We start from the raw sequence: 12007 nt of genomic DNA, 5'->3' as shown, positions 1-12007 counted from the left end.
GATTAAGTCGATCACATCGACGCCAGTACGTAACTGCTACTTAATTTATCGACCCCGAAAGGATGAAAGGCAAAGTCGACCTCGGTGGAATTTGAACTCAGAACGTAACGGCAGACGAAATACCGCTAAGCATTGCGCATGGCGTGCTAACGTTTCTGCCAGCTCGCCGCCTTTCTATAGAATTTCTGTAGAAATAACCTTAATAAAATACGATAAAATAAAGGACCAGTTGAGCAGAAGGGTCGATGTCGTCGACATACCACCACCAACACCACCACTGAAAATTTTGGTCTTGTGCAAAACTTCGAAACTGTTATTATGGTGTATTTGGAATGAAGTATTGTTTGATAGAGTTTCGAATGTATGCCATTAATTCATTAGGGCAACCGATTCCTCAGGCTGTTATGAAGTACTGAGTGTTCAAAAAGTCTCTCCGCAGTGAATTTTTTCGAAAGGTCAGACTCTCCAAAATGTATTCCAAAACATGTGTAGAAGAGTCAGTTTGTGTATCGAAAATGAAGGACAACACTTTCAACACCTCTAATATAGTTTTTTAAAGTCTTGTAAAGTCCAATATATACTTTTGTAGTGTTATTCCATCGTATAAATATTTATTTTGCTATAAGATACTTACTGCGGAGAGTCTTTCTGAACACCCCTATATTACATTGCGTTTAAGGGGAGCAATCAATTCCGATTTCATTGTTACATGAAGAAATGTCTCTTCACATCTATGCCTAAAGCTAACAGATGCCACTTCGTTTATTCTTCTTTTCCATTATAGAAACAAAACTTGTTTTTTTTTTTCTTAATATCATATTACTGCCTTACTTTTATTTCAGCAGATTCCAAGGTAAAGCCCAACACCGCGATAACAGCACTCAATTCTGGTAAGTAATTTCTGTTGTATTTCATGTCAACCTTTCTCTCAACCTATTTCATTCCATACAAAAATTCTCTTTCTCTCACCGTACGCATACATGAGTGTGTATGTGTTTGTGTGTGTGTTTGTGTGAATATGTATATGCGTGTGTCTGTATGTGTGTGTACATATATACATATATCTATATACATATATATATAACTATATATATATATATACATATATATATATATATACATATATACATATATATACATACATATATATATATATATATATATATATATATATATATATATACACATATATACATATATATATACATACATATATATATATATATATATATATATATATAGATAGATAGATAGATAGATATACATACATACACATTTAGGGTAGCGTTTCAATACTTTTGGAGTTTTCTATTTTACTCGAAATCTTTATCCATATGTTAGACTAAGTGGTTCCTGTCAATTTCTATTACTCAAAGGGTCTCTAAATTCACAGCTTAATAATAATAATAATAATAATAATAATAATAATAATAATAATGATGATAATAATAATCCTTTCTCCTATCGGCACAAAGCCTGAAATCTTGGGGTTGAGGTATAGTCGATTACATAAACCCCAGTGTGCTGAACTGGTACTTATTTTATCGATCCAAAAAGATGGAAAGGAATGTTGACCTCGGTAGCATTTGAACTCGGAAGAACTGCCGCTGAGCCTTCAGTCCGACGTATTAATTACTCTGCCAGTTCAATAATAACAATGAAAACTCGTTACTGTCCTTTGACCGTTTTCTTGATAGAGAGCCCTTCACACCGAAATATCGAAATGTAAAGTAAAATTTTAAAAACTCATTTTTTTTTTTCCTCTTCTATGTTCAATTCTTTATTTCCAATTTGCAAAATTTTGGCTTTTGAAGGAATTTTAACAAGTCCATCACATAACTTTTCATTCAGACATTCTTACAGACATTCTTAGTTCAAATTCCGCTGAGGTCAACTTTGCCTTTCATCCTTTCGGATTCGCTAAAACAAGTACCAGCTGAGCACTGACTTCGGTGTAATCGACTTATCCACTTTCCTAAAATTACTGACCTAGTGCCAAAATTATTATTTTGTTAATAATACTAATAAAAATCCAACAGTTGATGAATAAGAATTTATAAACTTCCGACAGACTGTAAAATAAGTTGTTTTTTGTTTAAATTTTAGATCTCAAATCACATAATGCTATGAGTAATAACATGCAAATATAGGGTTTAAAAACCTTTTGAATTGAAGAAGGTCGGAGGCTGCTGGTAGGACTCGAACCCACATCTCTTGTAGACATGACTGGCATTCAACCACTGGACTAAAGAATTTCTTCTTATTTCTCTAACTACTTTGAGAAACTTTATTCTCATCTCTGTTGTATCCACCCCACTCCAGTTCCCGCTATACATCCAGTCCTTCCTTCGCTAATTATGATCCCTCTGGAAGTTTTCTCTTCGCTCATATCTTCCCTGCGGATGATGACTTACATAGCTTCAAAAAGAACATTAATGGCGTCAGTCTCATTGCAGTGGGAGAGCCTACAACGACAAGAAGCACTGACCGTTTTTAACTGAGGAAGTTAAAAAATATCTGTGTATATCCTATGCCTTCTTCGATAACAGGAGTTAACCGAAGCTGACTTCTTTTCAATACGTAAGTTGGAATCATTCAAGCTTTATTGGTGTTAGGGATAACATATTAAAGCTGTTTCAATCATATTTGATAAAAGCACTTGGTTGAAACAGCTGAAATGTGTTATCTCATAAAGAATAAATGAATCTATGTATATGTGTATTTATATACGTACGTTTTATGAATGTCTATATATGTGTGCATGCATGTGTGTATATATTTCCATACACGTGTGTATATACATTATTTACATTTGATGGATATTTGTCCTCATCTTCTTTGATGTTAACACAACGTTAACACAATGTAAATAATGTTCATAATTCCTCTTAAATATAGAACTGTACGTAAGTATATATTTCCATATACGAACAAGAACGCAAAATTTTTCAAACCTATGACAAAATATTTGGCCGCAGGAAGGACTCTTGAAATAAGAATTAAAATTTAACCACCGGCTCCCAAACAAAATTATATTAAATGATGAATTAGCGAAACGAAATAAAATCAACATTCACATCAATTAGTGTGTCTACTTTCAATCTTTTAAAACTTTTCTTACAGGTTGTACGTTTTTTTTCTCTCCGAACATCTTTAAAATACGACGAATTGGTGACGATGATGTCAGAAAATGATTTCAATCTGAATAACCAAACACACACCAAGACATAAGTAGGACAACTTGAAACCGAAATAAATGAAAAAGCAAAGAGAAACCTCTCTTCCTATCCACATGTTGTATTGAAGTCATTTTACATGCTTTTTCTTGACCTATAGTAAAGATTCTGTATACCTTCCGATAAAAAAATAATAGGGAAACAAGTTAAATCCACCGAAAGATTAATGGTAGCTCATAGGCTGAAATTAATGGAACCTAAACAACATGACAATGAGTCAATAAATCAATTTGTTTTTATTTTAAAAAAACAATCACAAACAGTTTTTCAGTAAATTTAATCAATCGTAAAAAAAATTTCCCCGAGCAGGAGGTAATTAAACTGATTTCATATCAGAATTGTGCTCTGTGGACATAAAACCAGCCAGAGTTAGGTTATGGAGAATTATCATCATTAGCAGTGACGATACACTGTAAAACCTAATTTGCTAAATTGAAAACAAGCATCGATGTAGAAAATTTATGTTTGCAAGAATTATTTGAGCAGTAATAAAACCACGGTTGAAAAATATCAATCACAGCCACAATGGCTGCAAAGGTATGTGGTAATCAACTGTAATAATTTTGGACACGAACGAAGGAGACGTCTCTCATTCTCATTAAAGTGTCATAAGTGTGGAAAGCTGAATCACTTCACCAAATGTTGCCGGTCACTGCTTACCTATAACATCATTGAAGCTTCTTGTGAACATAGCAATGCCTCTATACTCAACGTCAACGATATAGTTCTTAACAATATTAAAGATATCTCTTGAAAACTGAAAAACAGCTCCAAATTGAATGGAAACAGATAATAGTTCATCTTGTCCAGCTATTCCTTATTCATTTATTGACATAAATTGATAAGTCAGAATATCGAACTCTGGCAGCCCAGCACTGAAATCTAGTGCAAGACCTAGAATTTGCATGGGGACAAATTCCAATACCAGAAGCGAAGTGTAGTCGGCGTTATTCAACCAACAATGGTTGCCGCTTTTTCACATCTTTATCATTTATTTATAATCATACACACACATACACACACACGTATGTATATATATATATATATATATATATATATATATACATATGCACACACCGTGTGTAATTTATTTGTGCCTCTCTTTTTTTACCAGTGTTTAATAAGTCTCAATATATTGTATAACGTTTATGTAACACGTTTCTACGAAGGAATGGTCCCCGGTGTTAAATGAAGCGAACAAATCGTTATTACATTGTTTGCTTTTAATATGTTTTATTAGTAGTAAAGGCTTGATTACTTGAAGCAAAATGAAAGCAGCTCTATTTCCCGCCAGATCTAAACACTTCAGAAAGAAATTGCTTTCCTCCAGGATAATGGTAATTGCCTGTGATGCAGATTTCTTCATTGTTTTGATCTTGGATTTCGTTTTGAATTGTTCACGTTAGAATGGTAAGTTGTTGGAGATTGAACAGAAATCTCTAAATATTACTTATTATTTATATCACTTTACATTTGTTCTCTCTTTTGTCCCAATTTATGGTCTGAGTTATTATTAATTTATCCTTTTCTTCTCTGTTTTCCAATGTGTTTATGATCGGTATGTGGTTGATTGTCCAATATAGCAACATCGATTATGAAACATATTCATTTGTTCCTACTCCAACGTTCATTTGTTTCTCTTTTGAAGTGACCCTCACAAAACAATCTTCAATTATAATTTTCCGGACTATTAACAACATTTAAGAATGAACATTTACAATACATATATACATTCATACATATACATATACATATACATATACATATACATATACATATACATATACATATACATGTGTGTGTGTGTGTGTGTGTGTGTGTGTGTGTGTGTGTGTCTGTGTGTGTGTGTGTGTAAACAACAAATATTATTTATTTTATTAGAAGCGTCGAAAATGTGCATTGTACGATACAAATAAGATGATATTTTTTCGAACGCAGAGTTACCGTTAGAAGATCAGTAAATTACCCTTACAAGGCTGGTTGTTGACAAATTTTGCTGCCTCGTAAGGGTAATTTACCCAGTAATTCTTTCCTAACAGCAACTTACACGTTATTTTCACGAGCAGGCTGTTCCGTTGATCGTATCAACTGGAACCCTCGTTTGTCGTAACCGACGGAGTGCCACGGTATATATACTATGTACGTATATATATGTTATATATATGCATGCGTGTGTGCGTGCGTGCGTGTGTGCGTGTGTGCGTGCGTGCGTGCGTGTGTGTGTGTGTGTGTGCGTGCACGTGTGTGTGTGTGTGTGTGTGTGCATGCATATATAAATGTATTTATGAGTGTAAGTAAATTCACATTGGGAAATTATACAATCATTCCAGTCTTTGGTCATCTTGCTTTTGTTTGACGCTAATTTAACGCCTTCAATAAATATTTCAGAGTGTAACAGTGATGGTGTCACACAAATGTTTATCCCTATAAATTCTGATATATTCATTATTTTCGCGATCCATATAGTTTTTCGCCTCTGAAGAGCGAGCGGTGACTTTTAGGTTCAAAAAGTGACGATGCAGCTTTTGATTCTGCGGTCAGAGTTTTGTGTTTTGAGTCTCACCATGAAATACCGACAGTTAACTAAGTTCCTCACAGGCGAGTGTGGACCTGGAACAATCACGATTATCGACACTTCTATGTTATTGCGTCTTTTATTGAAGCGCTTACAGTGTATAAATGCTGGAGATTTTGTTTTGCCACACCGGTGTAAATCTTCGTCGAGGTGAGAGATTATGACAGAGAAGATCTAAGGATCTGCATCTGTAATTTAGCGCAAAAGGTGGTGATATGCGATAAGTATTTGACAGACACCATACGTGCTTAGGTAGGGTGAAATAAATATCATATTTATGCATAGCTAGGTATAACTATAAATACAGGCAGCTATGTTTGTACGTATGTATCTATCCATGTTTGCTTACTATAAAGGGGCTTCTTTAGTTTGCGTCCGCGTGTGTCTGTTTGTACTGTGAATGTGTGAGCGCTTGTATGCGGGTATGCGTGTACGTATGTATTCGTGTGTGTGTGTGCATGTGTATGTGTGTTTTTAAGCATACAGCTATGCATAATTTTCTTATCGTATGATCTTCTGTATACCCATGAATGTCAGATGCGACTGCGCCATAAATGCCTAAGATTTACGACAAGGAGAAAGAAAGAAAGAAAGAAAAATGCAACGAAAAAGAATCAGAATAAATGTAAAAAAAAAAAAAAACGGGTGGATACGTGAAGTGAAGACTAAAATTAAAAGGTAAGAGCTGGGAATTAGCAGGATGGAAAATATACTGTCGAATAAACTGAAATCTATCGAGACGGGTAGAATGAAGGAAATAGAGGAAGAAGAAGAGGAGGAGGAGGAGGAGGAGGAGAAGAACAACAACAACAACAACAAGAAGAAAAGCGGCCAAAAGATGATATATTTAAAAATGTTTAAGATGTGTGTGCGTATGCATGTATGTATATATATATATATATATATATATATATATATATATATATATATATATATATATATATATATATATATATATATATATATATATATATATATATTCACATTTCCATACAGACTACAAGCTTAACACGAACGGATATATTTCTGGGATATTCTTCAATATAACTCTACACACGCATAATATGCACACAAGCATTTAAATAGAGATGTTGCATAAATATCCATGATATATATGTACATATGCAAACATATGTGAGGGCGCATGGCTCGGAGGTCAAACTGTCAGGCTCACAATCAAGAGGTAGTGAGTTCGATTCCTGGACCGGTCTATGCGTTGTGTTCTTGAGCAAGATACTTTATTGTACGTTGCTTCAGTTCATTCAGCTGTAGAAATGTGTTGCTACGTCACTGACGTCAATTTGTATCGGCCTCTTTGCCTTTCCCTTGGGTAACATCGGTGGCGTGGAGAGGCAGGCTGGTATGCATGGATGACTGCTGTACTTCCATAAACAACCTTGCCCGGACTTCTGCCTCGGAGTGATAAAATCGACAAAACATGCAATCTGTGTTGCACATAACTTGTTAGCTTTTTGTTTAACTTGAAGTTTCACATCAGAAATACATTAAAACAACAGTATGTGCGTTTTCATTTCGTACATAGGAGTAGCAAATTCTATACTATGAAAACTAAATCAACACTTTCGTTCTGTTTTTCTATAATTTATGGGCATTGCATTCGGAACAAATGAGAATCATTATATATGGAAGCTAAAGATTAATTTTCAATCTTCGAAACTTCTTTGACTACATTGGAACTTTTGGGATTCCAACTTGAATCAGTTGCAAGTTACGTACACTTTTCACTCCTTTTAACCTCGATATTATTTTTGAGCAAGATTTGATATGCTTTCATTCGGTGTGTATGTTTAGTAAAAGCCATAGCCATAGTAACTTTATCCACTCATATACTCTCCGATAAATTATTGCTTCAGATAAAAAAAAATGACAAAAACGAAGGGAAACTAAATAGCAAAGCAAAACATATAAAAACTGTTAAAAAAAAAAGAAACAAAAATGGAAATAGTAAAGTGGCAAATAAACGTATCAGATATTTTAACTAGCAAAAAGAAGAAATAAGTTTATACTTCGATTGTCATATAACGTAATCGAGATATTCCAGTTAAGAAAATATTTATTCTTTGTATGATTCATGGTGTCAGTAACTGACTGAAACGATACAGTGATGAAATATTTTGTGACATTAAGTTATACTTAGTCTCGTTCGTTCTGGGTTCAAATCCCACTTTTCATCGTTTCGTGTTAAACAAAATAAATATCCTTTTCTACTCTAGGCACAAGGCCCGAAATTTGGGGGGCAGGGGGCCAGTCGATGAGATCGACCCTAGGACTCAACGGGTATTTAATTTACCGACCCCGAAAGGATGAAAAGGCAAAGTCGACCTCGGCAGAATTTGGACTCAGAACGTAAAGACAGACGAAATACCGCTAAGTATTTCGCCCGGCGTGCTAACGTTTCTGCCAGCTCACCGCCTTTGTTCATATCTCTGAGTTCATATCTTGCTTGAGTCAAATATGCTTTTTACCATTTAATGGTTGATAAAAAAAAAAATCGCGTGACCACGGGACCGCATGACCGACCAGGCTATCAGATGTTATTACACATCTCTGGCCACAATGCGCGTTTGTATTGTTTTAGCCTTCAAATAACTCCACTTCAATGTCTCCCGGCTGGCTAGACGAGCAGGCCAACATTCCTCCTTGATCAAAAGTGGGGACTGAAGCAACGTGAAATGAAGTGTCTTGCTCAAGAACACAACACACCACCCACTCAGGGAATCGAACCCGCGATCGAGCGATTGTAAGTGCAACAGCGTAGTAGTAGTAGTAGTAGTAGTAGTAGTAGTAGCAGCAGCAGCAGCAGCAGCAGCAGCAGCGGAAGAAGAAGAAGAAGAAGAAGAACAACAACAACAACAACAACAACAGCAACAACAAATGATAAAATATTTTGAAATATGGCTGTTTACGGGAAGAAAATTGAATAAATTATAAACGGAAATGTGCTTGTGTGTGTGTGTGTGTGTGTGTGTGTGTGCGTGCGCGCGCGCGCGTATGTCTACCAGAAATGAAATAGTAAAACTTTTCAGAAATGTGTTGCAAATGTATTTTGAAATGTCTTATAGTTTAATGTCTTCCATTTTTTTCCCATGTGACAAATAAAGACGGCTGGCAAAATCGTTAGATCATCGATCGAAATGTCTTGAGGTTGTTTATAAAAGTTGGTAGCAAAAAATTTCTTCAATAGGTAAAATTTAGCCGAAACTCTTCAACACTAGTTATTTTGTATTGCGGTATTTATGTTCCTTTGAAATACCACCGGAGTAGACTTCACTATTCATACATTGGGGGAGATCGATAAAATAAATACAGGTCAAGTACCGAGGCGCAATTTAATCGACTGTTTATTTCATTCTCTTTGCTAAATAATAAAAAAAGAAGAAAACAAAATTAAAACAAGAAACGTATGACCTTGTATTAAGGTTAAAGAATACACATTCTGAGTCGTACATCTTGAAAAAAAAAAAAAAGTGGTTATTTGAAAGCCCAAAAATATTAAATGAGATATGTTTTCTGAGTGTATGTATATACGTATGTGTGTCTCTTTACGTGTAAGTATACGCATGCGCGAGTATGAGTGGGGGGGGGGGGGGCTGGTTGTTTTAATATTTTTTTTGCTGTATTCTGTAAACCATAACGTCGAGAATCACGCAATGATCGATATATTGCTAAAACAATTCTTGTCTCTGTCTTTAGACTTCTTGTAAATGACGTGAGAACACTGTTGAAATAGAATGTCTTTTGCAATGATTAATTTTATGTTTCTTTTCCACGTTATTACATTTCACGTGTTTCTATTTATGACTATGGTGTACACCATGCAAGTAGAGATCCATGCAAGCCGAAACCGAACCCGTGATGAAGTTGTTCGATCTCTAATACGGGACTTATTTTTATTTCATTTTATTTATTCTGTCGTCGTCATCATTTGTCGTCCTCGTTGTCTTTGTTTAACCCCAGGTCAGCCCTAATCATCAGCCCCATGATCAAATACGTTCTCATCGTAACTATCCCGCCTCTTCATTCTTTATTCTTCCTCACACGTAGTTTGTGCAATGGGTCCTTCCTCCTTTCGTTTAATAACAAATTTCGAGCGTGGCTTGGAAGATATTTGGCAGTTATTTCCAGCAGGTTGCCCGACCACTGAGAAGCCTTTCCTTTCGCTTAAACTTCCCCTGTATACATATACGCGTTCTAGTGTGCAAACGTGCCCTCGTAGTTGTATGACATTCGATGTGCATTTGCGCGTGCATCCCTCTCTCTGCTCACGATTACATCACTCCTTTTATATTGGTGTGTGCATGAGAGTCTAAATAGATCTGCTTCTCTGTATCAATATATTGTATCTATATCTCTCTGCCTATATCTTCACCTGTGTGTACTTATATTAGTATATATCATATATTGTATATATCTGTGTATATCTTCGCTGTAATCAGAGTAATTATGTATGTAATTAAATGCATGCACACACACACGCATACACACATATACGCGAACACACGCACACACATACGTGTGTGTGTGTGTGTGTGTGTATGCATGGATGTGTGTGTTTGCGTATATGTGTGCATGCGTGTGTTTGCATGCATTTAATTGCATACATAATTATATACACACACACACACACACACGACTAAAAATCTTTTAAGGTGGTACTCCAACTGGGCCGCAGTCAAAAATGACTGAAACAAGTGAAGGAATATAATATGTTAAACTACATAAATACAATATATACAGGTATTAATTTGGGTTGTACGTGTATGTGTGTGTGTGTACATTATGTGTGTATATATATATGTGTGTGTGTGTGTGTATTTGTGTATGTGTGGGTGTGTGTGTATGTATATATGTATTCATGCATGTGCGTAAGTGCTAGAAAAGGTGGGATGTCTCAGTATGGAGGTTTGCTTCATCAACTTTTATATACAATTGGTTAAGTCATTCCGACTTGATGATTTCGGATTTCCTGAACAATGCCTTTGCAGCGAATTAGTTTTCAGGAAGCTGACACAACACAAACCAAAAAAAAAAAGAAGAAAACATCCATGACGTCACCAAAGATAGTTTTAAGCCTTGAACGTTAACACTGTTGAGTGGGAATATCTTACAGTAAACAGAAATAGGTACAATCAGTAACCAACAATAACAGCTAACTGCTTGAGAATACTGGCCAACAAAATAGGGAAACGTAATACCCTGCAGACGTTGGTTGATGAGGTTCTGTTAAGTAAATTCCAGAGGTAATTTCACCCGCACTACATGTGGTCGCATTGCGGTGTCCAACACCAGTCTTATCATCCATGAAAGGTTACACGTCTGATCAACACATGACGTCTATATGAATACACCTACCTCAGTCTCACCGGGATACGGTTGTCCTTCATGTTTCGAGGTGAATTTATGTAATGTAGGACTGAAAATTCATTTTGGACGACACCGTAATGGTAGACTTCCATCATCGCTATCATCATTTTAACCACCATCTCCAATCGTGGCAAGTTTTGAACCATATATATATATATATATATATATATATATATATATAGAGAGAGAGAGAGAGAGAGAGAGAGAGAGAGAGAGAGAGAGAGAGAGAGAGAGAGAGAGAGAGAGAGAGAGAGAGAGAGAGAGATACATATAATTATATATAAATATATAAGCAATTATTATAACGATAGAGAATATTGAGACTGGCACATCTTCAAAATTTATTTCCCTTTACTTTACAATGTTACTGAATGTTTTTATGGTTACGACGACCTGCATGAATTTCCACTGCACAGAATATGTGCAGTTGTAGATGCAACCGGGCATAATTTCCTGTGCAGCGTCGTTCAGCCTCTTTCAACCAGCTTGGCTCGAAGCGATTATATGTGTGTGTGTGTATGTGTGTTTGTGTGTATATATATATATATATACAGGGTGTTTCAAAATATTGGATATCATTTCGCAATCTAATAACTTTGCTAATTCTTGTTCAAATGACTTCAAATTCTAACAGCATGTGTAGAAACAGGTTATAATTTTATGTTTAATGTTTGATGTGCTTATCTTTTCATGTATAGAAATGGCATTCACTGGCAGAGAAAAGGTGTTTTGTTTCTTGGAGTATGTTCAAACACAGTCGACCAAGACTGTGCAGCGTGCATTTGTGAGAGAATTTTCTAAGAAGTCACCA

General features: G+C 35.5%; 1 long non-coding RNA gene across 5 annotated transcripts in view; it reads left to right on the top strand.

Moving 5' to 3' along the window:
- Positions 1-12007, top strand: part of LOC106869933 (uncharacterized) — a 32726-nt gene that overhangs the window by 16312 nt on the left and 4407 nt on the right. For 4 of the 5 annotated variants that reach the window (XR_001409464.3, XR_016243482.1, XR_001409466.3 and 1 more), the window contains 3 exons: positions 843-890; positions 2107-2580; positions 3124-4646. This is a non-coding gene — a long non-coding RNA (uncharacterized LOC106869933). The remainder of the gene's footprint in view (positions 1-842; positions 891-2106; positions 2581-3123; positions 4647-12007) is intronic. The other variant, XR_016243483.1, reaches the window with a different exon arrangement.

This window comes from Octopus bimaculoides, chromosome 10, assembly GCF_046866305.1.
Source record: "Octopus bimaculoides isolate indiv1 chromosome 10, ASM4686630v1, whole genome shotgun sequence".
NCBI classification, from domain to species: Eukaryota; Metazoa; Mollusca; class Cephalopoda; order Octopoda; family Octopodidae; genus Octopus; species Octopus bimaculoides.
This window is presented reverse-complemented; position numbering and strand designations above follow the sequence as displayed.